A 27,796-nucleotide genomic window follows, 5' to 3' on the forward strand; every position below is an offset into this window, starting at 1 on the left:
AGTTGTTGCAGCTTGTGCACCTTGATGCCTCAGAGGAAAAGGAAAGGAAGAAGTTTCTCGGGTGGTGACAGGTGCTACTGCAATGTAAGTCTCTCTCTTCCTCTTTCCCATTGCCATGAGCTCTGTGCTCCAATCTTTTTCCTTATCTTCACCTTCCTGTTGATCGGCTTCTTTGGCTTCACCTTCTTCCCAGTGCCGGAGACTCGGAGAAAGATCTTTGACCAGATTGTGGCCATTTTCTGCAGAAACCCTTCTCTCCTGGACCAGGAATTCAAGCAGAACAGCACCGCACTCGCATCCCTTGATGATGGCTCCAGAGTGTGAGAGAGGGAGTGTGAGAGAGGGAGTGTGAGAGGGGAATGTTAGAGAGGGAGTGTGAGAGGGGGAGTGTGTGTGTGTGTGTGAGAAGGCGTGTGAGAGAGGGAGTTTGAGAGAGGGAGTGTGAGAGAGGGAGTGTGTGTGTGCGTGAGAGAGAGAAACAGAGAGAGGGAGAGGGGAGGAGTGAATGTGAACATGAGGGAGCCAACAATGGAATAAGAGGTGAGAGGACAGTTTAAACTCAGGCTCACAGTTCACTTTAAATTGACTCTTTAGCAGCTGTTATGGCTCTCCAGCATTAAAATAAACAAAGTGTTGTGTGTCTTGTTTTAAAAATCTATGATAGTATTTGAAGGGAAATAGGAGGGAAAAGATGGAGAAGGAGAGAGTGAGAGAGTGAGTGAAAGGGATTCCAGGAATCTGGCTCCATCTGCCCAGTCAAAATCAAACAAGGAAAGGGATAGTCACAATAAACAGGCAGACGGCCATTCTGCTGTGACTGTGGGGTTAGGGGTTGGAGGGGATTATAGATATAGTGAGGGGTGTAGGGGCTGAGGGGCTGACAGAGATATGGAGGGGTGTAGGGGCTGAGGTGCTGACAGAGATAGGGAAGGGTGCAGGGGATGGAGGAGGTGACAGAGCTGTGGAAGTTTACATCGGATGACAGGAAGTTTCACAGTTAGGAGTGTAGGAGAGAGCTGGTGGAATTTACTGGGATGGGGAGGGGTGAGAGACCTGGTGGGTGTTACTGGGATGGGGAGGGGTGAGAGAGCTGTTGGGTGTTACTGAGATGGGAAGGAGTGGGAGAGTTGGTGGAAGTTACTGCGATGGGGAGGTTGGTTGAGCTGGTGGATGTTATTCTGTTGGGGAGGGGTGAGAGAGCTAGAGGAAGTTACTGAGTTGGGGAGAGGTGGGAGGGCTGGTAGAAGTTACTGCAATGGGTAGGGATGGGAGGGCTGTTGGAAGTCACTGGGATGGGGAGGGGTGGGAGAGCTGGTGCACGTTACTGGGATGGGGAGGGATGGGAGAGCTGGTTGAAGTTCCTGGGATAGGGAGGGGTGGGAGAGTTGGTGGAAGTTACTGCGATTGGGTGGGGTGTGAAAACTGGTGGGTGTTACTGGGGTGGGGAGGGGTGGGCGAGCTGTTGGGTGTTACTGGGATGGGGAGATGTGGGAGAGCTGGTGGGAGTTACTTGGATGGGGAGGGGTGGGAGAGCTGGTGTGTGTTACTGGGGTAGGGAGGGGTAGGAGAGCTGGTGGAAGTTACTGTGATGGGTAGGGATGGGAAGAGTTGGTGGAAGCTCCTGGGATGGGGAGGGGTGGAGAGCTGGTGCAAGTTACTGGGACGGGGAGTGGTGGGCGAGCTGTTGGGTGTTACTGTGATGGCGAGGGGTGAGAGAGCTGGTGGGAGTTATTGGGATGGGTAGAGGTGGGAGAGCTGGTGTGTGTTACTGGGGTAGGGAGGGGTAGGAGAGCTGGTGGAAGTTACTGTGATGGGTAGGGATGGGAAGAGTTGGTGGAAGCTCCTGGGATGGGGAGGGGTGGAGAGCTGGTGCAAGTTACTGGGACGGGGAGTGGTGGGCGAGCTGTTGGGTGTTACTGCGATGGCGAGGGGTGAGAGAGCTGGTGGGAGTTATTGGGATGGGTAGAGGTGGGAGAGCTGGTGTGTGTTACTGGGGTAGGGAGGGGTGGGAGAGTTTGAGGAATCTACTGGGATGGGGGGGGGGTAGCTGGTCGAAATTACTGGGATGGGGTCAGGGTGGGAGAGCTGGTGGGGGTTCCTGGGATGGGGAGGGGTGGGAGAACTGGTGGGAGTTACTGGTGTTTGGATGAAAAGACGCAGAGACCTCTTCCAGAAGTAGACAAGTATTTCTCCAGATGAAGAAAGTGAAACCCATTCTCTCAGTAAATAACACATTGTTGTGCGAGCGAGCTTGCTGTGCTCCAAGTGTCTGCTTGTTTCGCCCTTAAAAGAGTGTTCAGCTGCTGTCATTGAGTGAACGCACTGGTGAACAGGAGAGAATGCTGCAAAGACAGCAGGGGTTATGCCCGAAATTTTGACTCTCCTGCTCTTCGGATGCTGCCTGATCTGTTGTGGTTTTCCAGCACCACACTCTCAACTCGGATCTTCAGCATCAGCAGTCCTCACTTTCTCCTAGAACGCTGCCAATACAGAGCAGCCCCTGGAAACAATTAACATAGACCCCTTTTGGAAGATTTCTCTGAAGGTACAGTTGCACTCAGCCAGGTCTCTCCATTCCCCTCCCCCACCAACATAAAGGACGAAGCTTCTGGTGAGAGGCTGATCTTTCTGGCTATGAGCCACTTTGCCAGCGAGGGGATTGAGGGCAGTGGTCATACATTGGAATGCTCAGGTTCAAGACCCACTTGCAATGGAGCAGAACATGTCCAAAAAGCAGGTTTATTTTTGAAAGACAATAATTAAAATGGAGTTTGATCACTGAGTGTGGCTGGTTTGGTTTGCAGCTAAAACACATGAAGGAACACCAAGAGCACAGCTGTAAATGTAAGTTCATTAACTTAGTCATGTGGAAACATTGGTGCTTTTGCTAACTTCAAGTCGTGTCCGTTGAGACTTTCTGCGAATCTATTTCTATCGTTACAGAAAGACACAAGCAGCTTAATTGCCTGTTGAGGGAGTTCCTGCTGTAATTTCTGTCCGAACGTGAACCCAAAGTTGTCTTGGTGGGTGCACTGAGCTGGGCACGGCCAGCCACTGGAACGGTTTGTGAGCATGTACAAATATCTTTTTGACTACATCTATGCTTCTTATTCCCCAATCCTCACAGCTGTTGGGGTTCCTGGTAAGTGTGGGTTGGAAATAGTTTGAGACAGAGTTATTGTTTTGAGTACAGGATGACTCTTCTTCCAAGTCCCACTGAGTTTCTCCAGGATTTCTGTTTCTCACTTCAGCTTTCCAGCAGGGCAGAGTTTCTGCATTTATTTTGCACCTCGCTCGACATTATTCGATAATGTTTACATTTGTTGGTGAAAAATGTCATGGTTTGTTGAAGGTTTTCACCTTGTGCTCATCAGGACCATTTGCAAGAATCCCAATTTCGGGCAAAGCCACCATGTCGACTTCACAAGAACATGCAGGATAACTGTTGGTGTTCCCCTTGAATTGGTATTCTTGACAATGGACTTGATGACAAGACAAAAACCTTCAACAAGCTGAATTCTATTTTCAGCAAGTCATAGACTTGGAGAGATCAATGATCAAGGGAGAGGAGGGGGATGGGTTGGGGTGAAGATTTAAGGTGAGGTGCAGGAGATTTGGGAAGGGATGTGTGGAAAGATTTTCTTTTCACCCAAGATGAGGAGGGAATCTGGAACTCACTATCTGTAAGGGGGTCAGAGGCAGGAGCTCGCATAATGTTGAAGACATATTGAGAGGTACACTTACAATGCCAAAGTATGAAAGCCTACGGGCCAAGTAGTGGAACATAGGATCAGAACAGTTAGCTGACAGTTTATGACCAACACAGACTTGAAGGGCTGAAGGGCCTTTTCCTGTTGACACAGCAGAAGGCCCATTGCTACTTTATCCCCTCTCTCCAACAGCAACTCATCATCTCCCTTATTTCCACCTTTTCTCAATGATCTGCATTTGTAAAATCAAACATGTGCTAAGCATCCATTTCATTTCTGAAGACGTAAAATCAGCCCATCCCACGCTGTAGGCAGCAGCATCTACACCCTATCCAGTTGCTGTGTAGAAATAATGTTCTCTTGTGTGGAACTGAGTTTCCTTCTCTTCTGATATCAGGCAGGTCTTGTTTTCCATTCCTCTGCTACAGGGGACCATGTCCGCAACTATTCTCCCCTGTTCCTGAACCCACTTGACTTCGGAATACCTTGATCAAAACTCCTTCCAGACTTGTCCGCTCCCAGGAAAATAGCTCCATCTTCTCCAATCTATCCAGGAACAAATTCTCGTAAAAACCTCATTATACACTCTCAAATCACTTCACATTGTTCCCGAGATGTTTCGCCCTGATTGAGACACAATACTGCAGTTAAGGTGGTTTTTGATACAAGTTACTTGTAAAGTCCTTGCTTTCTGTTCCCTACGCACTTAACGTCAAAGCACAAGATGCTGCAAACTTTATTCACTGGTTTCCCAACATGCCATGCCACCTTCAATGATTTGTGCAAAGATCCCCGGAGTTCTCTGACATCTTGGAATTGCAGCCGTTTCTTTTTATTGCCTCTCCTCGCACCTGCTGCCAAAATGGATTAATTCCCCCTTCTCAGCATTGCCTTTTGTGTCCATGCATTCTGCCTTAGTCCTTTGGACGGTTAACACTCCCACCATCAACACTTTACAATCCTCTGAAAGAATCATCTCGTCCACAAAAGTTGAAACTGTGTCTCGTACATTCAGATCTGTGTCACTGATATTCATCAGGAAAGCCCCAGGTCCTGGAAGAGAGCCCTGGCTCTCCCCATTATATACACACACAGGGGAAGGCAGCAGATGGGTTAGGAACAGGAGTAGGCCATTCATCTCCTTGAGTCTGTTCTGCCACTTCATGGGATCATATCATCCAACAGGAACCTTAACACCATCATTCCCATTCAACCCCCAATAAACCGAACACCCACCCCTTGTTTATCAAGAATCTATTCAACTCTGCTTAAAAATATTCCAAGACACTGCTTCCAAAACTTTGAAGAAGGTGTTAGAGTGCTTCGGGTATAGGGGAGAAAGTGGGAATGGGGACTGAGTTGGATGATCAGCCATGACCTTATGGGATAGCAGAGCAGGATGGATGGGCTGAATAGCCTTCTCCTGTTGCTATATTCCAGGTTTCTATGTTTCGACAACATTTTGAGGAATACAGTTTCAAAGGCAAACAATCCCACTGAGAGAAAAACAAACTCCTTATCTCTATGTTAAAGGGTCAATGATTCGGTTTGAAACAATGACCTCCCAAGTTCTGAATTCTCCCCCAGGAGGAAATACTACCCTCTCCACATCCATCCTGAATCCTCGTGAACTTTATGTGTTTCAATCATGTAGCCTCGGATTGTTCTGAACCTCAGTGGACACTGACCCAGCTTGTCCGACATTTTCTCTGATGACATCAGGGACAGAAGGATTCGAGGGGATGTGAGCAAAACATGAGGGTGGTGGGAATGTCAAAGTCGCTGCCTGTGAGACACAGAGAGGCAGAAACCCCCAACCAGTATTGAGGGGTGCACTTGTGATGCTCAACCATTCAAAGTTATGGGCCAGGTATTGGAAATGGGATAAGAATAGGAATGAGAATGGTGGTTGTGTTTCACTGGCAGAGATGTGATGGGCCGAAGGGCCTCCATCTGAGCTGCAGATCCCTATGACTCTACTCCAGTCCCCTGTATAATTGAAGGGTAACCTCCCTACTTTTGTATTCAGTTCCCCAAACAATAATATCCTATGAGTTTCCCTGATTACTTGTTGTACCTGCAATAATAACCTTCTGTAATTCATGCACTCGTACACCCAGATCCCTCTGCACCTCAGAGCTCTACTCTGAGGTAATACGGTGGCTCGGTGGTTAGCACTGTTGCCTCGCAGTGCCAGGGACCCTGGATTAATTCCAACTCGCTGCGTACCGTCTGTGTGCAGTTTGCATATTCTCCCCGTGTCTGTGTGTGTTTCCTCTGGGTGCTCCGGTTCCCTCTCACAGTCCAAAGATGTGCAGGTTCGGGTGGATTGGCCATGCTAAATTGCCCCATAGTATCTAGGTGGATTAACCATGGGAATGGCAGGGATACAGAGTTCGAGTAGGGAGGTGGGTATAGATGGGATTCTCTTCAGAGGTTTGGTGTGGACTCAGTAGGCTGAATGGCCTGATTCCACACTGTAGGGATTCCACACACCGTAAGCATTGTATTTATTACATTCCAATCTAATGGAACTAGGTCCGAATCAATGGAATGTTGGTAAATGAGAGCCAATGTGCCAACTACCTCACTTCTATTTGACCCAAAGGATGGCGTCCATCTGGGTCCTGGGGATTTTCAGTCCACAATTCCAAATATCGTTATTGGAAATATCTTTAATTCATCTCTGATTACTGCTGTGATACTCGGCTGAATCAAAAAGGCATCTTCCCTCCCCTCCATCCACCCTCTCTGTCCCACCTGAAGCTCCTGTACCCTGGTAAGTACATGGAAGTAGATGCAATTTAATCCAATAGGTATTCCTCGCTCCCTGTCATGTTCCTGTCTGACCTGTCTCTTCAAATTCCTCTTTCTGATTACTGTATCTCCTTGAGCCTCACATTTGCCTCCCTGCTGTTGAGGATCCCACCCCCCCTGCCAATCTAGTTTAAACCCTCCCTTGGAGCATGAGCAAACCTGGCTGCAAGATATTGGTCCCCTTCCAGTTCAGGTGTAACCCGTCCCTCTTAGACAGGTCACCACTGCCCCAGAAAAGATCCTAATGATCTCCAACTCTGAATCCCTGTCCCTTGCACTAATTCTTTAGCAACACATCCATCTGCCGTATCCTCCTGTCCTTCCCCTCACTAGCACGTGGCATTGGAAGTAATCAGGAGGTTATCACCAATGAGCTCTTGGTTTTTAACGCTCGTCCTTGCGCTCTATAATCATTCTGCAGGACCCCATCCCTACATCTACTTCTGTTATTTGTGCCAACGTGAACAATAACTTCTGGCTGCACACCGTACCCTTTGAGAACATTCTGCAGCCGCTCTGAGACATCCTGGACCCTGGTGCCTGGGAGACAACACACCATCTTGGATTCCCATCAGCACCCACAGAATCCCCTGTCTCTGTCCCCCTAACTATCGAGTGTGCTATCACTAAGGTCCTGTTTCCCTTTCCCGTTTCCCGCTCTGCCCCAGAGCCAGTGGGATTGCCACCGACCAGGATACTGCTGCTTTCCCCTGAACGGTAACACACCGACCCCACCCGCCCCCAACAGGTTCCCAAACGGGATACTTGTTTGCGAGGGGAATGGCCACAGGGGATTCCTGCCCTAACTGCCATCTCAGCTGCTGTCAGACTGAAACGGAATGTTAAAAGGACGTTACCGGAGCTTCCCTGGATTTTTTACTGAGCTGCTGCTCTCTGAAACCTCCCGAAACAAAGCCTTACTGCTCACACTGCTGCCTACACATTGTCCAACAGCACAGCTCTCTCCCCCCACTCCTTATATGCTTTAGTTAGAGAGGGAGGGAAGGAGGGGGCGTAAATTTGAGGAAGGGAGTAAACATTTTCGGGGGAAGCAGGGCATTACGAGGCTGCGGGGATTGCAGAAACAGATCACGGGGGAAGGAAACTTGGGTGAGAGAGGGAACACAGGGATGATGGGATAAAGAGAACATGGGGGAGGGGAGACAGACAGCAGGAGGAGGGGGCAAAGGAGATCACAGGGAGGGGACATTGTGGAGAAGAGAGAGCAAGCTGGGAGGGGGAAGAGTGTGTGAGTGGGGGAGAGGAGAGTGTGGGGAGGGGGAAAGTACAGTGTGGAGTGGGGGAAAAAGGAGAGTGTGGGAGGAGAGGAGAGTGTGTTCGGGGAATTGTGAGAGTGGGGATGGTGAAAGAAGAAGGTAGGGAGAGGGGAAGGACAGTGTGCGAAGGGGAAATGTAGCAGCTCTCTTGATGCTAAAACATTGTTGGTCATGGACAGCTGTATCCCCAACAACTTACCCATCAAACAAAGGAGAGCCCAGACAGAAAGGCAGTGGGTCTTGCTACACAAAGAAACCAACAGGAACAAGCCACCCAAACAAAGAACAAGAACAAAGAATAAAGACAATTTACAGCCCAGGAACAGGCCCTTCGGCCCTCCAAGCCTGAGCAGATCCAAATCCACTGTCTAAACCGACTCCTAAGCATCTGTATCCCTCTGCTCCCCACCTACTCATGTATCTGTCCAGACACATCTTAAATGAATCTATCGTGCCTGCCTCTACTCCCTCTGCTGGCAACGCATTCCAGGCACCTACTTCCCTGTGTGGAAAATACTTTCCATGTGTATCCCCCTTAAACATTTCACCTCTCACCTTGAACACATGACCTCTCATCAATGAGTCCCTCACCCTGAGAAAAAGTTTATCTATATCCACCATGTCTGTAACCTTCATGATTTTGTAAACCTCAATCAGGTCCTCCATCAATCTCCTTTTTTCTGATGAAAATAAACCTAACCTATTCAACCGCTCTTCATAGCTAGCACCTTCCATACCAGGCAACATCCTCATAAACCCTCTCTGCACCCTCTCCAAAGCGTCCACATCCTTTTGGTAATGTGGCGACCAGAACTGTACACAGTATTCTTAATGCAGCCGAAACAAAGTCTTGTACAATTTTAAAATGACCTGCTAGCTCTTATACTCAATACCCCGTCCAATGAAGGCAAGCATACCATATGCCTTCTTGATCACTCTATCCACCTGTGCAGCCACTTTCATGGTACAATGGACCTGAACTCCCAGATCTCTCTGCTCATCATCTTTTCCCAAGGCTCTTCTGTTTACAGTATAGTTTGGTCTCGAATTAGACTTTCCAAAATGCATCACCTCATATTTGCCTGGATTGAACACCATCTGACACTTCTCTGCCCAACTCTCCAGTCTATCTATATTTTCCTGTATGCTTTGACAGTCCCCTATGCTTTCTGCTACTCCACCAATCGTCATTTCATCTGCAAACTTATTGAACAAACCAACAATGCCCTCTTCCAGATCATTTATGTATCTCAGCATCAACAGTGGCCCAGCACTGATCCCTGTGGAATAGAACAGTCACCTTTCTCCATTTCGAGAATCTCCCTTCAACTACTAGTCTCTATCTCCTGTTGCTCAACCAGTTCTTTGTCCACCTAGTGAGAACACCCTGCACACCATGTGACTTCACTTTCTCCATTAGTTTACCACGGGGAACCTTATCAAATGCCTTATTATATATGACATCGACAGCCTTTCCTTCATCTACCAACTTGGTCACTTCTTCAAAGAACTCTATTAAGTTGGTGAGGTACGATCTCCCCCACACAAAACCATGTTGCTTATCACTGATAAGCCCATTATTTTTCAAATATAAATAGATTTTATCCCTCAGTACCTTCTCCAGTAACTTCCCCACCTCTGACGTCAGGCTCACTGGTCTGTAGTTATCTGAAATGTCCTTACTACACTTCATGCACAGGGGGACAACATGAGCACTCTCCAGTCCTCCGGCACTTCTCCTGTGTTAAGAATATGACAAAGCTATCTGTTAGGGCCCCAGCTATTTCCTCTCTTGCCTCCCTCAGCAACCTGGGATAGATCCCATCTGGTCCTTTGGGATTTGTCCACCTTAAAATCCTTGAGCCTACCCAACACTTTTTCCCTCCTTACGTCAACATGATCCAGAGTAAATAAACTTCTACCTTTAATCTCAAAATTCATCATGTCCCTCTCCTCATTGAATACTGATGCAAAGTAATCATGGAGAATCTCACCCATTTTCTCAGGTTCGACACACAACCTTCCTTCCTTATGCTTTAGTGGACCAACTCTTTCTCTAGATACCCTCTTGCTTCTTATACATGAAGAAAAGGCCTTGGGAATCTCCTTAATTCTGCTTGCTAAAGTTATTTCATGAGCCCTTTTAGCCCACTTGATTCCTCATTTAAGATTGGTCCCACCCTACTGATATTCCTCCAAGGCCCATTCTGTTCTTCGCTGCCTGGACCTTATGGATGCTTTCCTTTTCCTCTTGGCTAGTCGCACGATTTCTCCTGTCATCCACAGTTCACGAATCTTGTGTTTTCTATCCTTTGTTTTCAAAGGGGCATGCCTATCCGACACTATCTTCAACCTATCTTTGAAAGCCTCCCACACAGCAAATGTGGACTTCCCTTCAAATAGCTGCTCCCAATCCTCATTTCCCAGCTCCTGTCAAATTTTGATATAATTAGCCTTTGCCCAGTTTCGTACATTTCCCTCAGGACCACTCTCATCTATGTCTATGATTGACAGTGTTTCAGACAATTAACGGATTCTCTGGATTGGTCCGAACTATAGAACGTTATGAAAAACCATCGACCAAGGCACAAAAACAGGGTTCACCTGCAGACGGTTTTCTTAAATCTTCTGGAGGCGTTCTGAGGAGACCAGCACTGCAAGGGTCAGAGACCAGCTGACCAACCAGAGACCAGCTGATCACCCAGAGAGAGAGTGAGGGAGAGAGAAACCAGCCCCACAGGCCCAGAGACTGAGAGAGAGACACACACATACAGAGGGGGAGAGAGTCAGAGAGACAGAGAAGGAGAGAGAGACAGGTAGATAGAGAGACAGTGAGAGAGACAGAGTGAGAGAGAGTGAGAGAGAGGGTCAGACAGACAGAGATAGAGCGAGAGAGATAGAGAGACAGAAAGATAGAGAGAGAGACACAGAGAGTGAGAGGCAGAGAGTGAGAGGCTGCGAATATCTCCAAGCGACTCAGGACTTAAACAGCCAGCAGGATTACAGATAGCATGCCTGTAATTAAAGGGTATTGTAACATGTTTCCTGATAAAGAAGGGACTGTGTATATTGGGATTGGCTCATGTTTGTACTGATTTGACCGTTTCAGTATTGGTGACACCTGGGCACATTCATTCAGATCATTCCCGTTGGAGTTGTCGAAATTGTTTTAAGGAAAAATTGGACAAGATCTTCATCTCCAGAATTTTCTCATGAACTTCCACTGAGCTGTCTCCCAAGCAATTATATCCCAAAATTGTTTGCAAAACTCCAGCTGAGGTTGTTGTCCTGTCTTCTACACTTGCAGCAACACTCCCAGACCTTTATACTCTATTCTGTTTATAATAAATGACAAAACTCCATTTGCCTTCCTTGTTGGCCGCAGAAGATGCAATGATCAGAGGGAGGTCAGTGATGTATCTGATGGGCAGTGACAGTAAGGGGGAGGTCAGTGACGTCCCCATTGTTGGAGGTCCATCTTGTTCACTGAGACCCCTTCCCTCTGGAAAGGCAGTATGCTGTCCTTAGTTGGACATTCATATGACTCCAGATCCTGGAAAATTGGGAATGGGGAATAAAAGCTGACCTCGCAGTAATGTACACATTCAGTGTGTGAGAAGACTCAGTGAGTGAAATGTTCTTGTTTAAAGTGGGCAGCTCCTACCCGAGAGGACAGAAGGACAGCTCGGAGACATATTTTCACACTTGGAATGAACTGTCTCGATGCAGCATCAGATGAAATAATTGTCAAAAATCACACAAAACCAGGTTCTAGTCCAACAGGTTGAACGTGTCAACCCCAGTCCCACACCAGCACCTTCACATCATGAAATCGGGTGTGATCTCGGGATGGGGATCATGGTGTTTGAGTGGACAGTGTTATTGCTGGTAGATTCCAGTTTCTGCCTTTGTTATTTCATTATCACGTAACCCCCCTCTGTAATCAGGATTACACTTGTTATTGTAATGGGTTTATTCATTTCCAGAAATGTGTAAAACAGCAACAAAGCCGAGCAATGCTGTCACCTCGATCTCCCCAAGGAGCTCCCACACAGTATAAGGCAGCGTCTCTGGCAATGCATCAGCTCAGAGTCTCAAACAAGGAGCTTGTCAGCTGCCTGAAGGGACAGATCACCTCACACAGAAAAATGCATCGAGCAATTGATCATGTGCAGAAAATGTTCTACACCATCCTTGCTTTTATTGGCATCCCAGGTATGGCGCTATGACAATTGAACTTGTTTTAATTTGCTGCTGATCTGCTCTCTGGTTTTCCCGTTTGAACAATAACGTCTCCAGCTCACTGACTGGTCACCCTTATCCAGACACCGGGACAGTGACAGCAATTCACTGAGCAGCATTCTCGGTACAATCCTACACTGACAGAGACTCCCAACCTCACTGCTGCTGCAGCATTTTCTGTTCTCAGTGTTGTGTCATCTGTTCCAGTTTGATATGGCTTCAAGGTATGAGGAGAGATCAGGCAGGTTAGTTCTGAAGAAAGGTCACTCGAACCGAACTCTGTGCTCTCTCCCACAGATGCTCTAGACCTGCTGCGCTTCTTCTGATTTCATTACGTAAATGAAGCCAGGTTGATGGAGAATTTTGAAGGTTAAGGGATGATCTGAGTGAAGTCCAACAAAATATTAAAATGAAAACATGAACTATTTCTACTGGTTGCAGATTTAGAACAAAGGATCATAGTCTGTGAATGGGGCTGAGAGCGTTCAGGAGAGATGTCAGAAAGCTCTTCTGTGCACAGAGGGTGGGAAGGGTTTGGAACTCTCTTACACACACACAGTCATGGATGCTGCATCAGTTGGGAATTTTCAATCTCAGATTGTTCTTTTTTTTGGCAAAGCAAAGGAATTGAAGGATTTGCGCCTTGTTCTGATTTGTAAAGCTTCATCTACCATCGCTTCCCGAAATTCTCTCCTCACACTCTTTGGTCAGGAGATTGAAATTTTGACAGATTGCCCTCCTGGTCCCGCCACATTGAGATGTTGGTGGGTAGGTTTACAGTGTAAATATTACAGTAAACCTAAAACTCCCACATTGTCATTAAGGGAGTCCTGCATGCTCTGCTGTACTGCCCTTGTTTAATATATATGGTGTAGTTGTGTTTGAAATCTCACACAGGTTCTGGTGACCTGTTTTATAATCCTGCCATGGCTTCGATCAGGATTTAGTCCAAAGACAGGATCAGGGGATAACCGTTTCTCTGGAGAAGGGAAGAGTTTGGATTATTGACAGTCCAATTGCTAGTCCTATAACTGACTTGGGATTGAGGATTCTACTGGGGTTCTGTACCTTACCATGCAACCAAAGAAAATCATAGACTTCCTTCTGCTCTCCTAGGAGGAGTTATGAGCTCAATATCTGTCTAAACTCTTGAATCTCGAAACTGACTGAGCTGGAGGACAATCTGGAGTGAATGTTAAAGTCTGATACTCAAACTCACTCACACCCAACCACTGCCAGTCACACAGTGCATGGGAATTTGTTGGTAAAACCTTGTTGTTGCTCTCTGGAATGGATAGGTGGTATTTCTGATCAATAATTTGTTGTTTATTTTCCCATTTGTCTCCCACAGTCAATTTGCTAGCAGTTACAGTCCTTTCCAGGCAAAACTGTAGTGTTTCCCCTTGCACTACCCGTTACCTGGTGTTTATGGCAGCTGCCGATCTGATGGTCATTATTACTGACGTTATACTGTGGAGATTACCTTTTTATTATTTCCCACAGTCTTTCCTGGACATCACTCCTGTGTGCAGTGTTATTGGGACACTGTCTCGTGCAGCCACGGACTGCTCTGTCTGGTTCACCGTCACTTTCTCCTTTGACCGATTTGTGACCATTTGTTGTCAGAAGCTGAGAACAAAATATTGCACTGAGAAAGTTGCGACTGTGGTTCTGGCAACAACCTGCACCCTGTTCTGTCTGAAAAACATCCCCTTCTATTTTGAATATGAGCCTGTGAGGATAATCACATTCGATTGTAAAACAAAGCAAAGCTACTTTACTGAGATTTGGTGGGTGGTATTAGATTGGCTTGATACAGTTTTAACCCCTTTAGTACCATTCGCTTTAATTCTGTTGCTCAATGCTCTGACAGTCAGACACATTTTAGTGACCAGTCGAGTCCGGAAGAGGCTGAAGGGTGAATGCAAAGGAGAGAATCACAGAGACCCAGAGATGGAGAGCAGAAGGAAGGCTGTGATTTTGCTCCTCACCATCTCTGGGAGCTTCATCCTCCTCTGGTTAATTGTTGTTGTGTCTTTCTTATATTATATCATTCAAGGAAGCAATCCTGACAACTGGCCTTTTCTATATCACTTCAGTGCAGTTGGTTTCATGCTGCGGAGCCTAAGCTGTTCCACAAACACATTTATTTATGCAGCAACATTGTCTCAGTTCAGAGCGAATATCAGTAACGCAGTAAAATACCTGGTTACACGGATTCCTTGTGTTGTGAATAAATAAAACTCCTCAGTGAAGCCCACAGGAGGGTCCGACTGTTTCCAAACCATGAAATGATTTTGTTTTATTCACTCGTGGGATGTGGGTATCACTGACTGAGTCTGTCGTTATTCCCCATGCCGAATTGCCCCTGAGAAGGTACTGCTGAGCTGCCTTTAACACTGATGGAATAACAATATATTTCTAAATCAGGATGGTGAGTGACTCAGAGGGGAATTTGAAGGGGGTGATGTTCCCATCTATCTGCTGCCCTTGTCCTTCGAGGTGGAAGTGCCCGTGGGTTTGGAAGGTGCTGTCTGAGGATCTTTGGTGAATTTCTGCAGTGCACCATGTAGATGGTAAACACTGCTACTACTGAGTGTCAGTGATGGAGGGAGGGGATGTCTGGGGATGTGATGACAACCAAGCGGCTGCTTCATCCTGGATGTTTTTTTCTGGTGTCAGTTGGAGTGGGAGGAGTGACAGCGATGACCAGAGGCCCGACAGGAAGGTCAATTTAAACAGATATAAAGGTTTACCTCTTGGAGAGGCGGAGTGTACACTGAGCACGAGCAGACACGGGACTGCTGGTTAAGTAAGGCTTTATATTTGGGCAGTTGCTTTCCCACAAACAGTACTCGGGAATGTCTCCAAACCGTCTTCCTCCACTCAAATGGATAAATGTGAGGATCTGTTCTGGTCCAATCACCATTCCACCGTTTTGGATTTATTAAACGGAATGGGACTCAGGGGAATCCCCCCAATAGAGTGTGCAGGGATTCGAGTACACACCCAGCATTTCGAGATGTTATTTTGCTGTGTGTGCTGATAGAACATGGTTAGGTATGTATTAACATGGAACCCCGCGCCTACTCCGGGGAGCAGGACTGAGGGTGGCACAATTCATTTGGTGCTGCCCCCCAGTGGCTAACAGGCAAAGGGTGAAGGCAACAATAAACAGGAACATCCTGGAGCTTCCCGAACGGAGTTATACAATGGTCCAAAGGCTGTACCGCCCGCACACAACAGCCCACGCTCTCGGACCGTTCACAACAACCGCACACACACGGACATCGTCAGCAGGTCTCGAGAGGAGTCAGTCTGAAAAGAAAGCAGAGGGTGAGGATGATCAACCAGTGTCTGGATATTTCTTCAGTTGTGACCAGTGTTTCCAGACTCCCCCTTCCCTCACATGTCAATACAGGTGGGTGTGTCTCCGCTAATGATAACCTCAGAGTGACCATTCTACTGAGGGGCGAAGCCTGGTTTAACGGGGAGAGTCTTAACCATAACCTTCCTACCCACCGATGGGACCTCCGCACAATCCTCTAATTCCCTCTGTCCATCCCTCCCTCACCTTCCTGTTTGTCCCGAACTGTTTTCCACATCTCCTTCAGCTGGGTGCTCAGTTCGAGCACATAGCGATGTATTCTATCGCAGCGAGGGCCAGCACCGGAACCCTCCCATGATGATGGAATCGGGCAGTTACATTGCCCGACCTGTCTTCAACTCATAATGGGTCAAACCATTCGACCGGCTTGTGGTGGACTGGAGTTTGTCGGAGTCCTGCATGGCCTTAGCAAGGGAGGGTTTAAGAGTTCTGTTCATTCACTCCACCATGCCTGAACTTTGTGGATGGTAGGGTGTGTGACATTTCTGTTTAATGCCCATCAGCTGACATGTGGTTTTTACAACTCTTACAATCTGGGACAGCACCCAACTCCCCCACCTGGGCATCCCCTCCTCAGCTACAACCCTTGCCCCAGCGTTAGCTGATCAGTTCTGGGTAGGGTAGGCCCCGACCCACCTGGTAAATTGGTCAATGATCACAAGGTAATCCGTCTTCGCATGGGATTGGGGAAGAGGTCTCATAAAATCCATCTGTAACTGCCCCCAGAGTCCCTTTGGGCATGGCTGGGGCCCCATTCTAATTTTAATGGGCCAGCCTGGGTTGTACTGGGCACACGTCACACAGCGGTGACAGAATCGAGTGAAATCTCTGCCCATGCCCTTCCACCACCATTGCTTCCCGATGTTGGTTATCATAGCATCACGCCCCCACCTGGGAAATGCCAATGTGTAATTACATCCTGAGAAGGATCCTTTTATCCCCACTTTCAGCTCACCCCACCCTCTCTGACTCTCACTGTGTCTGTGTCTGACCCCATTGTGTTCAAAGTGATACAATGCCACCCTCTGGTGGCCTCCCTCTGCCACTGCACAAGAGCAGGTTTTTTTTCTTTCGGGACAATTAGCTCCTGTCCCTGTCCATTCCATTGTCTGTAAACTGCAGGCCCTGTTCCCTGTCCAAATTAATTCCAGCAATAACAACCCCCCGGCCCTGACTTTACCCCCTCATATTTTATGCCCCATCTTGCAGTGCCCACTATTTTACGTCTCTCACTTTTGCCCTCCACAATCCCACCGCCAACAATTTTGCCCCCTGCCAATTGTGCCCAGAGCTGGGGGGGGGGGGGTCAAAAATGGGGGGTGGGGGAATATATTTTCTCTCATTTTGTCCCACTCCATTTTTTTTGTTCCTCCCAGTTTTTTGAAACTGCCCCAATTGAGCAACGTCCTCCCCCACTGACCCCACCCCCGGTTTTCTGCCCTGGCATTTTTGCCCATCCCCAGAGTTATTACCCCCACCCAACTCTTGCACTTTCCCCAAACATTTTGCCCCCCACCACCTTGTCCTGGTCTAATTGCCCTTTCTCCATACTGCCCCCACTGCCATTCCTACCTGCATCCCCCCACTGGATATAAAAGCCCCCTCTGTGTCTCCATCGTGTACAATAACCATCTCCCCTCCCCTCCCCCCTTCACTGGGCCCTTGCCCCTGGGCTGAAGGGGGTGGGGCACGGGGAGGATGCACACTGACTGACTGGCCCATAAACTGTGTGCTTTTTCATGCACAGCAAGATCCCATGCTCCCCCTCCACCCTCCTCAGTGTGAAAGGGGCTTTCTCTCCCCCATCCTCACCCCCCCCCCCCAGGTTGGGACAGCAATGGGAGACACAGCGAACAGTAAGATCCCACTGTGATAACAGCACGTGCAGCACCAAGTGTTACTGAGTTCAAATCTATCGTGGGACAGGAACAGCAGGACAGAGGGAGGGAGGGACAGATAGGGAGGGGGAGAGAAAGTGAGTGAAATGAGGGACAGAGTCTGAGGGAGGGACACAGAGCGAGCCAAGGACAGAGAAAGATCCCAGGGAGAGACAGAAGGACAGAGATGGGGAGAGAGAGAGAGAGGCACAGTGTGAAACCAGGGAAAGAGAGAGAAACACCCAGGCAGAGAGAACAAAGGACAGAGAAAGATCCCAGGGACTGAAACTCCCAGGGAGAGAAACAGGGGACAGACAGGAGAGCGTGTAAAACCCAGCGAGAGAACAGGACAGAGAGAACAAAACACTTAGGGAGGGTTGGACAGGACAGAGAGAGAGACAGAGACAGACAGACAGAGAGAGGGAGAGAATGAGGGAAGAGCAGCCACAGGAGAGAGATACAACAGACAACTAGTGAAAGAGAGGGGGGTTGATGGTATGAAGCAGATAGAATGATCCTCAGGCAGGAACAACAAGATCCCGCAGGGCTGACACAGAGAGGGGTGTGGGGACAGTTTAGCAGGGAGGTTGGAGATTTAATAATTCAACAATTCTAGCAAAGAGGGAGGATCCAGAGAGTTGTAGGAAGGGAATCTACAGGGGAGTGGGAACAGGGAGGAGATGTGAGGGATGGGGATTTAAGGAAAGATGTGGGTCAGACAGAGACAGAGAGAATGAGCTGTGGACACAAAGGGAGAGGTGGGAGCTGTACAACGAGAGGGAGGCAGTGACATCTGTGGGATCAGACTGTGCAGCAGCTCCCTCTCCATCTTTCTGCCCCTTTGCCCCCAGCCCAGAAGTTGCCCCTTGTGATAAATAACCTACAGAGACGGCCTGAACCCCACAATTCTACTGCGTGTGTGTGTGTGTGTGTGTATATGTGTGTGTGTGTGTGTGTGTGTGTGTGTGTGTGTGTGTAAATGAACAAGGAGACAGGCCAGTTTCTGATTGTTCTCTTTCTCTCTCTCTGAATGTTTCTGGCTCTTGTCTGACGATTCCAGGCGGCAGAAGTTATTTGATTCTCTCAGTATCTGCACCGTACTGAGGTTCAGCTCCTGGATCCAATCTCCTCCTCTGGGAATTGACAGAGACAAATAAAAATTGATTTGAAATAAAATCCAACAGTGGTACTAAAAGCACAGCAAGATCCCACTGCTCTTTGGCCTTCCACTATCTATCACTTTACTGTGATACTGGTTCAGTTTAATTATTGCATTATTAATGCATTGCATCACATCACAGCAACATCGAAACGCAAAGAAATCACAATAGACCAGTTAACCAGAGGCTAGAAATACACACAGCAAGATCCCACTGCAGCAGTGTGACATCAGACAGATCGTGTGTGTCACTGGCGTTGGTTAAGGGTTCAATTCTGTCTCCAGGACAACAGAGGGACCAACCCAACTGTTCAACAAATTCCAAACACTTGCCCCTCTGTTCCCCCCTCTCTGTAACCCCGTCACTCTCTGTCCATCTCTGATACCTCTATCTGTTACTCCCCATCCCGTGTTCCTTCTCTCTCTCTCTGTTCCTCCTAGCTTACTCTCCGTCTCTGAGATCTCTCTGTTCCCTCTCTCTCCATCTCTGAGATCTCTCTTTGTGTGTTTCTCTCTAATTTAATCCTGTACACTGTAATCTTTATTCCCCTCCACTTTAAATAACAACGGCTCATTTATCATCCTACCCTCTCTATGACCCACATTCTTCTGACATTGTGACAAGACTTTATAGAGGGTCAGATATTTTGGGTATTATTTCCCTCCTCGGGAGTCCTGCCTCACAGATCCTGGAGGTTAACCTGTTTGTGTCACAATCCCAAAACCCTGGTTACTTTAAACCCAGGCTTCAAACCCATTTTAAAAACGACAGGGCCACAATCTGACAGGACCCAATTAACCAGAGGGCCCTACAAACCAGGCCTCCACACTCCCCCACCCCCGCAGTGAAGAATAAACCTCGGGGTTATAAACAGACCACCTCTCACCTGGGCCCCACAGGCTGCAGCCTGGCAACCAGGCCTCAGGCCTCTGGCCCGTGCTCCCCTCTGGAGGTTGCTCTTGTCCAAGGCTTTCCTGGTCCCATGCATTTTGGATCTTTACTTTCCAGCTTTCCCTACAAAGATTCTTTGGGATAAAAGGTAGAAAAGATAACTTAGGGCGGTCGGGGCGGTGAGCGAGAGCACTTTGATGCAGAATTACACAGCAAGATCCCAGTTTTAAAAGCGGCCCCTGCACCCCCCCATAACTCATCCCCAGTACATTGCAGACTGTCACAACAACATCAAAATACAAACAAATCAGAAGACAGCAATTAACCAAAACAAACACATGCACCAAACAGGGAGAGCTGCTTGTTCTCAACAGCGACAGAGAAAACAGCTCATTTGAAGAATAAATCTCAATAATTCTTGTCCACATTTATCTTCAGTGAGCCTATCGCTTCTCGGCCTTTTGGCTAAGATCATGTGTAGTTCTGTTCTTGTCAGTTTTGGCTGGGAATATGTGTAGTTCCTGAGGACCAGAGGAAGAGATTCTGCTCGAGAGCAGCAGGTTCGACGCTGCGGACGTGCGCTGGCGTGGGAAGAAACCACGGGGATCGTGTTGGGAGTCGTTGGAGCTGCTGGGGACCATCGCTGGATCGTGATTGGACGTTGGTGGATCATTTGGTTGTGCTGACCTGCTCTTGGTGGATCTTTATGCTGGATTCATTTTTTTATCTCAAAATATACTTTATTCATAAAATAAATCTTTGGTACCTGTACAATTTGTCATGTCGTTCACAGACATATACATTGCAATAAATCTTTGATACCTGTCATATTGTTCATAGATATACACATTGCATGTCTTAACCTTACAAATAAACAGATTGAATTAATCGAATTTACAGTTATCATATTTATAGTCCCTTTATTAATCATCCAGTCTCTTATTATTTAGCTGTGGCTTCAGCGGAACCCACCTAGTGAGTGGGTGCCCTGTTACATGATTGCAAAGGAACCTTCTTTAACCCCCAGTTTATGGGGTTACCATTGTCCATTTGACTGCCCTGTCTCTGGGGTAGCTGTCTGCATCCCCAAGGTGAGCACGAACTGCTGGACCTTCGCTGGGCTGAGGTAGCTATCGCTATCCAGCTCCTCACTGGGGTCATTTACCCACTGTGGTGTCATTGAGCCAAGGCAAGGGTCCGCACCGTCCAGTTCTGTGTCTGATAATGGGACTGTCAGAGGATCACAGCTTTCAGTTACCTGTAGTTGTGGAGCAGTGGGTACCCCCTGGTTCTCACTGGGTGGAGTGTGGACTTCGGGGGGTCCGTTGTTTCCTGGTTGGGAGGAAATGCCCTCCTCATTATCTACGGTGCTCTGTCTCTTCTTCTGTTGGTGGTGACCTTCTTTGCGCCTGTCTTCCCCATCCGAAGGGCTGTCTGTCTCTCCATCATGCAGCTGTCTTTTCCCCCTTTGCTGGGAGGCTTTGGGGGCCTGGCAGGATTTTCTCTTCCTGTTTTTAACAGGTATCCACTCCTCTGCCTTCTCGATTACCTCCTCCTCCATTGCTTCCATCTGCCCAGCTAGAGCTAGGATCAGCTGCTGTGTCTCTCCGCTGGCTGCTGCCTCCTCCACTCCAGCCTGTTCTTCTTTCTGGGTGCCACCAGTCTCCGTTTCCCTGCTGTCTGGGTGGACCTCGCTGGTCTTTGGGGGTCCACGGCTCACATTGCCACCTCCAGCCATCTGTGCGTAAGTGGGCCCCCCCCCCCGTCTTGGGCAGGTCTTGTACATGTGGCCCCCCTCTCCACACAGGTTGCAGCTCTTTGTTTCCTGACAGTCCTTAGTCAGGTGACCCTCCTGTTTGCAATTCCTGCAGATGGTCACCTTACAATCCGCCCCCACGTGTCCCGCCTTCCCGCAGGTTCGACACACTTTCGGCTGCCCTGCATATGTCAGGGAGCCTCTGCTCCCTCCAATTGCGAAGCTCGAGGGTGGGTGGAGAATGTTCCCATTACCATCGACCCTCAGGGTTACCCTGACCTGCTGCTTACTGGTCCAGATCCCAAAGGGGTCGATCACATCGATGGCTTCTCCCTCAACTTGGACGCACCTTCCCAGGAAGGTCAGGACATCAGCCGCTGGAACATAGGGGTTGTACATATGGATTGTAACAACCCGACTCCTCTGTGCAGGAAGCACACACAATGGGACCGCCGACAAGATGGAGAATAGCGGCTCCCCTTCCTTCTTCTTGAAGACCTTCAGGAGCTGCTCACACTGCTTCACACTCCTGAAGGTCACGTCGAAATACCCTGCCCCAGGGAAATCCTGCAGACAGTACACATCCTTTTTTTAATTCAAAAAATATACTTTATTCGTAAAATATTCATAAAATAATTTGATACACTGTACATATGTTCACATGCCATACATATGTTCACATTAACATACACAGCTTAGAATTTTCCTTTTTTACATACAGGTGTGGGTATTTCTCGCTCATATGGCCATATATTGAGTTGAGGCGTCAGCAGAGCCCAAATGACTGCATGGGCCCCCTGATCTTCTTTAGACAGGCAGATGTTAAACGGTGGTCTTTCCCCACCGCGCATTGGTGGCAGCTGCCCCAAGCTTCAGCGCGTCTCCTCAACACGTAGTCCTGGACCTTGGAATGTGCCAGTCTGCAACACTTGAGTGTTCCAGACTGGCACATTCCAAGGTCCAGGACTACGTGTTGAGGGACGCGCTGAAGCTTGGGGCAGCTGCCACCAAGGCGCGGTGGGGAAAGACCACCGTGTAACGTCTGCCTGTCTAATGAAGAACAAAAGGCAGTTGGGCTCTGCTGATGCCTCAGCTAAAAAAATGTAATCGTACAGACCTGTAAATAGGAACGATTAATCTGTTTCGGTATGCAAAGAAATGGAATGTTTATATATGTATGGCATGTCCACTTGTATAGATCATCAAAGTATTTTATGAATAAAGTATATTTTTGAAATTAAAAAAAATGCTCTGGCTTTTTTAGCACCTCGTGGGGTGAAGGTGTCTCCGGGTGTAGCAGCATTTATTTCCTGTCCCTAGTTATTCTCCAGAAGGTGGGGGATGGGCTGCTTTCTTCATCCCTGCAGTCCATGTGCTGTAGGTGGACACATACTGCCTCCAGCAAGTCCGAAGCTTGGAATACTGCACCCAGAAATGGACACAGAGATGTCAAGGAAGGGAAGGGAGGAGTCAGAGATGGATGAAGTGAAGGTAAGAGTCTGGTGGAAATTGGAAGCGAAATCAATAAATGTTTCCGGTCCTAAGCTGTCATGGACCAGGCCAGCGTCCCTCAAAATATCTGAAAATGTAGCCTAGACCCTAACTTTTTCCTATTTTAAAGGAAGACGTGAAGTGTGTGTTATAGATGTGATGCAGCTGTTCAAACCACTCGGCTTGAAACAGAATTTATTTAAACACTCCAGTTGAAACATTAGCAAAAGAACTTATATCGGACCAGATATAATAATTATTATTAATTAACTGTTCCGAGACTGTCGCATTCCATAAAATACCCCTTGGCAAAAAGATCAATTCAAACACAGATTCTTCCAGGCTGGAGGGAACCACACCCAGAGAGAGATTTCAGATAAAGACAGAGGAATCCTTTCCTGAAGCTTGTAACTCCCCTGGACTCTCACATGTATTAGATTACTTACAGTGTGGAAACAGGCCCTTCGGCCCAACAAGTCCACACCGACCCGCCGAAGCGCAACCCACCCATACCCCTACATTTACCCCTTACCTAACACTACGGGCAATTTAGCATGGCCAATTCACCTGACCTGCACATCTTTGGACTGTGGGAGGAAACCGGAGCACCCGGAGGAAACCCACGCAGACACGGGGAGAACGTACAAACTCCACACAGTCTGTCGCCTGAGTCGGGAAATGAACCCGGGTCTCAGGCGCTGTGAGGCAGCAGTGCTAACCACTGTGCCACCGTGCCGCCATGAGCTCTGTGCTCCAATCTTTTTCCTTATCTTCACCTTCCTGTTGATCGGCTTCTTTGGCTTCACCTTCTTCCCAGTGCCGGAGACTCAGAGAAAGATCTTTGACCAGATTGTGGCCATTTTCTGCAGAAACCCTTCTCCCCTGGACCAGGAATTCCAGCAGAACAGAACCGCACTCGCATCCCTTGATGATGGCTCCGGAGTGTGAGAGAGGGAGTGTGTGTGTGTGAGAGAGATGGAGTGTGAGAGAGGGAGTGTGAGAGAGGGAGTGTGAGAGAGGGAGTGTGAGAGAGAGTGTGTGAGAGAGAGAGTGTGAGCGAGGGAGTGTGAGAGAGGGAGTGTGTGAGTGTGTGGGAGGGAGAGAGAAACAGAGACAGAGAGAGGGAGAGGGGAGGAGTGAATGTGAACATGAGGGAGCCAACAATGGAATAAGAGGTGAGAGGACAGTTTAAACTCAGCCTCACGGTTCACTTTAAATCGACTCTTTAGCAGCTGTTATGGCTCCTCAGCGTTAAATTAAACAAAGTGTTGTGTGTCTTTTTTAAAAATCTGTGATAGTATTTGAAGGGACATAGGAGGGAAAAGATGGAGAAGGAGAGAGTGAGAGAGTGAGTGAAAGGGATTCCAGGAATCTAGCTCCATCTGCCCAGTCGAAATCAAACAAGGAAAGGGATAGTCACAATAAACAGGCAGACGGCCATTCTGCTGTGACTGTGGGGTTAGGGGGTTGGAGGGGATTACAGAGATAGGGAGGGGCGTAGGGGATAGAGGAGGTTCCAAAGATATGGAGGGGTGTAGGGGCTGAGGGGCCGACAGAGATAGGGAGGGGTGTAGGGGCTGAGGAGGTTACAGAGATAGGGAGGGGTGTAGGGGCTGAGGAGGTTACAGAGATAGGGAGGGATGTGGGGAATGGAGGAGGTTGCAGAGGTGTGGAAGTTCATAGGGGCCGACAGGAAGTTTCACAGTTAGGAGTGCAGGAGAGAGCAGCTGGAATTTACTGGGATGGGGAGGGGTGAGAGTGCTGAAGGAAGTTACTGGGATGGGGTGGGCTGGGAGAGTTTGTGGAAGTTGCTGGAATGGGGAGGGGTGGGAGAGCTGGTGGAAGTAACTGGGATGGGGAGGGATGGGTGTGAGAGCTGGTGGGTGTTACTGGGATGGGGAGGGATGGGAGAGCTGGTGGGAGTTTCTGGGATGGGGAGAGGTGAGAGAGCTGGTGGGTGTTACTGGGATGGGAGGGGTGGGAGAGCTGGTGGGAGTTTCTGGGATGGGGAGAGGTGAGAGAGCTGGTGGGTGTAACTAGGATGTGGAGGGGTGGGAGAGCAGGTGGAAATTACTGGGGCAGGGAGGGTTGGGAGAGTTGGTCGAAGTTACTGGGATGGGGTGGGATGGGTGTGAGAGCTGGTGGGAGTTACTGGGATGGGGCGGGATGGGACAGCTGGTGGGTGTTACTGGGATGGGGAGGGGTGGGCGAGCTGGTGGAAATTACTGGTATGGGGAGGGATGGGAGACCTGATGGATGTTACTGGGATAGGGAGGGGTGGGAGCGTTGATGGAAGTTACTGGGATGGGGAGTGGTGGGAGAGCTGGTGGAAGTTACTGGGATGGGGTGGGGTGGGAGAGCTCGTGGAAGTGAATGGGATGGGGAGGGGTGGAAGAGCTGGTGGGTGTTACTGGGATGGAGAGGGGTGGGAGAGCTGGTGGGAGTTACTGGGATCTGGAGGGGTGGTAGAGCTGGTGGAAATTCCTGGGATGGGGAGGGGTGGACGAGATTGTGGAAGTTAATGAGTTGGGGAGGGGTGGCAGAGCTGGTTGAAGATACTGGGATGGGGAGGGCTGGGAGAGCTGGTGGGTGTTATTGGGATGGTGAGGGGTGGGAAGGCTGATGGGTGTAACTGGGATGGGGAGGGGTGGGAGAGCTGGTGAAAGTTACTGAGATGGAGAGGAGTGGGGAGGCTGGTGGGTATTACTGTGATGGTGAGGTGTGGCAGAGCTGGTGGGAGTTAATGGAATGGGGTGGGGTGGGAGAGCTGGGGTAATTACTGGGGGTAAATGATGAAAAGACACAGAGACCTCTTCCAGAAGTAGACAAGTATTTCTCCAGATGAAGAAAGTGAAACCCATTCTCTCAGTAAATAACACAGTGTTGTGCGAGCGAGCTTGCTGTGCTCCAAGTGTCTGCTTGTTTCACCCTTAAAAGAGTGTTCAGCTGCTGTCATTGAGTGAAAGCACTGGTGAACAGGAGAGAATGCTGCAAAGGCAGCAGGGGTTATGACCAAAATGTTGATTCTCCTGCTCTTCGGATGCTGCCTGATCTGTTGTGGTTTTCCAGCACCACACTCTCAACTCGGATCTTCAGCATCAGCAGTCCTCACTTTCTCCTAGAACGCTGCCAATACAGAGCAGCCCCTGGAAACAATTAACATCGACCCCTTTTTGGAAGATTTCTCTGAAGGTACAGTTACACTCAGCCAGGTCTCTCCATTCCCCTCCTCCACCAACATAAAGGACGATGCTTCTGGTGAGAGGCTGATCTTTCTGGCTATGAGCCACTTTGCCAGCGAGGGGATTCAGGGCAGTGGTCATACATTGGAATGTTCAGGTTCAAGACCCACCTGCAATGGAGCAGAACATGTCCAAAAAGCAGGTTTATTTTTTAAAGACAATAATTAAAATGGAGTTTGATCACTGAGTGTGGCTGGTTTGGTTTGCAGCTAAAACACATGTAGGAACACCAAGAGCACAGCTGTAAATTTAAGTTCATTAACTTAGTCATGTGGAAACATTGGTGCTTTTGCTAACTTCAAGTCGTGTCCGTTGAGACTTTCTGCGAATCTATTTCTATCGTTACAGTAAGACACAAGCAGCTTAATTGCCTGTTGAGGGAGTTCCTGCTGTAATTTCTGTCCGACCGTGAACCCAAAGTTGTCTTGGTGGGTGCACTGAGCTCGGCACGGCCAGCCACTGGGACGTTTTGTGAGCATGTACAAATATTTTTTTGACTCCATCTATGTTTCTTATTCCCCACTCCTCGCAGCTGTTAGGGTTCCTGGTAAGTGTGGGTTGGAAATAGTTTGAGACAGAGTTATTGTTTTGAGTCCAGGATGGCTCTTCTTCCAAGTCCCACTGAGTTTCTCCAGGATTTCTGTTTCTCACTTCAGCTTTCCAGCAGGGCAGAGTTTCTGCATTTATTTTGCACCTCACTCGACATTATTCAATAATGCTTACATTTGTTGGTGAAAAGTGTCATGGTTTCCATCTTGCGCTCATCAGGACCATTTGCAAGAATCCCAATTTCGGGAAAAGCGACCATGTAGACTTCACAAGAACATGCAGGATAACTGTTGGTGTTCCCCTTGAATTGGTATTCTTGACAATGGACTTGATGACAAGACAAAAACCTTCAACAAGCTGAATTCTATTTTCAGCAAGTCATAGACTTGGAGAGATCAATGATCAAGGGAGAGGAGGGGAGTGGGTTGGGGTGAAGATTTAAGGTGAGGTGCAGGAGATTTGGGAAGGGATGTGAGGAAAGATTTTCTTTTCAACCAAGATGGGGAGGGAATCTGGAACTCACTATCTGTAAGGGGGTCAGAGGCAGGAGCTCTCATAATGTTGAATACATATTGAGACGTACACTTGCAATGCCAAAGTATTAAAGCGTATGGGCCAAGTAGTGGAACATAGGATCAGAACAGTTAGCTGACAGTTTATGACCAACACAGACTTGAAGGGCTGAAGGGCCTTTTCCTGTTGACACAGCAGACGGTCCATTGCTACTTTATCTCCTCTCGACAACAGCAAATCATCATCGCCGTTATTTCCACCTTTTCTCAATGATCTGCATTTGTAAAAAACAAACTTGTGTTAAGCATACATTTCATTTCTGAAGACGTAAAATCAGCCCATGCCACGCTGTAGGCAGCAGCATCTACACCCTATCCAGTTGCTGTGTAGAAATAATGTTCTCTTGTGTGGAACTGAGTTTCCTTCTCTTCTGATATCAGGCAGGTCTTGTTTTCCATTCCTCTGCTACAGGGGACCATGTTCGCAACTATTCTCCCCTGTTCCTGAACCCACTTGAATTCGGAATACCTTGATCAAAACTCCTTCCAGACTTCTCCGCTCCCAGGAAAATAGCTCCATCTTCTCCAATCTATCCAGGAACCAATTCTCATAAAAACCTCATTATACACTCTCAAATCACTTCACATTGTTCCCGAGATGTTTTGCCCTGATTGAGACACAATACTGCAGTTAAGGTGGTTTTTGATACAAGTTACTTGTAAAGTCCTTGCTTTCTGTTCCCTACGCACTTAACGTCAAAGCACAAGATGCTGCAAACTTTATTCACTGGTTTCCCAACATGCCATGCCACCTTCAATGATTTGTGCTCAGATCCCCGGAGTTCTCTGACACCTTGGAATTGCAACCGTTTCTTTTTATTGCC

At 48.2% G+C, this 27,796-nt stretch overlaps 1 pseudogene; it reads left to right on the top strand.

Annotated features, from left to right (window-relative positions):
• Window positions 1–19,807: 19,807 nt before the first annotated feature.
• On the top strand, window positions 19,808–19,907 carry LOC132835360 (U2 spliceosomal RNA; annotated as a pseudogene).
• Window positions 19,908–27,796: the final 7,889 nt, after the last annotated feature.

Source organism: Hemiscyllium ocellatum, chromosome 44 (assembly GCF_020745735.1).
Source record: "Hemiscyllium ocellatum isolate sHemOce1 chromosome 44, sHemOce1.pat.X.cur, whole genome shotgun sequence".
In the NCBI taxonomy this organism is placed as follows: Eukaryota; Metazoa; Chordata; class Chondrichthyes; order Orectolobiformes; family Hemiscylliidae; genus Hemiscyllium; species Hemiscyllium ocellatum.